This window comes from Odontomachus brunneus, unplaced genomic scaffold, assembly GCF_010583005.1.
Source record: "Odontomachus brunneus isolate Ranch 3 - 2012 unplaced genomic scaffold, Obru_v1 Obru_scaffold_163, whole genome shotgun sequence".
NCBI lineage: Eukaryota > Metazoa > Arthropoda > Insecta > Hymenoptera > Formicidae > Odontomachus > Odontomachus brunneus.
Window position 1 is genome coordinate 192,388 of NW_022639613.1, and position 2,726 is coordinate 195,113.

A 2,726-nucleotide genomic window follows, 5' to 3' on the forward strand; every position below is an offset into this window, starting at 1 on the left:
TCGTCACTATGAAACATTCATAACAGCCAGAGCCATTTTTTGAAAACGGACCGAACTAATTTGTACTCCTAATATATAATAATATAAAAGAAACTGAGGGAATTATAACATTGATGTTATGTTACTGATAGTTTGTATTTACCGGAAGAATATTCAATAAACACCAACTTTAAAAATAATGATACATTAATACACACATACACACACACACACACACACACACACACACACACTCACACACACACGCACGCACGCACGCACGCACGCACGCACGCACGCACGCACGCACGCACGCACGCACACACATTATGTAGCATTACTGTGCTTGTAAATGTTTCCCAGATAGTTCGTAGTTTTTTTTATCGTCTTATCATTTATCTTCATTTTACCAGTCTTCTCTTTATTTCTTCTCTCTTTTCTCTTCTTCTTTTCTTTTCTCCTCTTCTTTCCCTTTCTCTTTTATCTCCTTATTACTTAATTTAGCTATAAAAATAAAGCTATACTTATTTATTATCGCAACAAACAAATTTATTTATTTATTTATTATTTATCTTTTTATTCATTTATTCTCTTACTCAGTCATGTATTCTCTTGTTTTGCATATTGCATCTCTCTATTTTCTCTCTCCCTGCTTCGTTTCTATTTTCTGTTACTTGTATATCTATATACTATCCTCTCTCCTTATAGTTTCTCTTTATCTTTCCGCTTTCTATACTTCCTTTCTTTCTTCTTGCCTTGTTTAAATAAAGAGTATCCCAGTTCTATATTCTTATAAATTTCCTATATTATGTAAAGCAATAAATACATATTTGTTATCGCAAGCAAACAAAAAAGTTTATTTATTTATTTATTATCTATCCTTTTATTTATTCATTCTCTTACTCACTAATATATTGTTCTTGTCTTGCATTTTGCATTTCTCTATTTTCTCTCTTCTTGCTTTGTTTCTATTTTCTGTTATTTATTTGTCTGTATACTATTCGGGAGCGGTGCACTTGGACACGGTGCATTTGGACACAGCCAATCACAGCACCGTGTGATTAGAGACATTTGTAGAGTCCCTTGGAACAGCGACTTGTGATTGGACTGTGTCCAATTGCCCCGTGTCCAACTGATATACACCCATACTATTCTGTTACTTATTTGTCTGTATACTATCTTCTCTTCTTATAGTTTCTCTTTTTTTTCCTACTTTCTGTACTTTCTTTCTTTCTTTTTGCCTTGTTTAAAAATAATAAAAGTACAAACATTATAAGGAGTATCGTAATTCTATGTTCTTATAAAATATCCTATATTATGTAAAGCAAAATTAATTTATTATCGCAGCAGACAAAAATATTTATTTATTTATTTATTATCTATCTTTTTATTCATTCATTCGGTTATTCTCTTACTCACCTTTACTTATATATTTCTCTTATCTTTCCATATCACTCTCTTACATGGTTTTTTACTATCTTATCATTTTTCTTCATTTTTTCTGTCTCCTCTTCATTTCTTCTCGCACATTCTCTGCTTTTTCTCTTTCTTTCTTTCTTCTTTTCTGTTCCTTCCTCTTTTATCTCCTTATGATTTAATTTAGCTATAAAAGGTAAAAATGACACAAGTATTCAAGTTTTACATCGTTATCGTTATATATTTTTACGCATACACCGATACTTATCTGATATTATCCTTGTTAATTCCGCAGTTTTTCTTCAAAATTATCACGGTAAACACACTTCACAACTTTTAAAACTATTAAAAATATAACATCGTTATAACCCCATTCTCATACGCGCGAACTGTCACTCGACTCCACCGCGATGACAGGTACAAGTCAGTAAATCGGTAATTTTTTTTTTTATTCCATAATATGAAGAGGGCGCTGGGATATCCCATGCGCTTACATATCTTGTGAAAGTATATAGTTTAAGGCACATCAATGGAGGGAAGCTTGAACATGTGATTGAGCAGTAAGGGATCGCATGCGCAAATAATGTTAACTGAAACACAAACATTTATCCTAAACTAAAATACGGTATAGAAGTAAAGGTGCAGAGATGTAGCGTTATGCTTTGCCGAAGAAACTGACAGCATAGTAGGGGTAAATCGGTAATGGTAACACTTTCACCATCCTGCCATCTATCGGAGAAACGTAGTCGACGGACATTTTGTGGTGAAGAGACGACATTTTCTTAATCGAAATTTCACGATTTCGGACTTTGACCTAAAATAACTTAGCTTCTGGGGCACGTAGAGCAAAAGTAAAGACAGCTTTCTTAAAAAATGTAAACGCAAGGAATCGATTAAAACCATCTAGACCTTCGTCAATTTAGCCGTTATATCCGAACCGAAAATCTAGCCTACATTCAACTAAAGTCGTCGCGTTATTATACTCGGTAGGTCGCCATGCTTTGCGCTTGCACTTGTCTTCGCGACACAACCGTGTCGCTTGATCAACGCATAAGACGTCTTAAAAACGTCATAAAGATGTTTTTTTGATGACTTTTTAAGACGTCAGAAAAATTTTAAGACATTTTAATGTTATGTGGGGTAATTCGAGCATTTACTATAAAATGTTGTCTTAGTTGACTAAATCTTGCCAACCGATCTTGCCTTTGCTGAATCACAGATCGCTGTTTGGAGTCACTAAATACTTCGGAATATACACACATATACGTGAGAGGCAAAGGGACTCATTCTAATAATGCACAAAGAGGTGTAAATCCGACCGTGATCTCCGC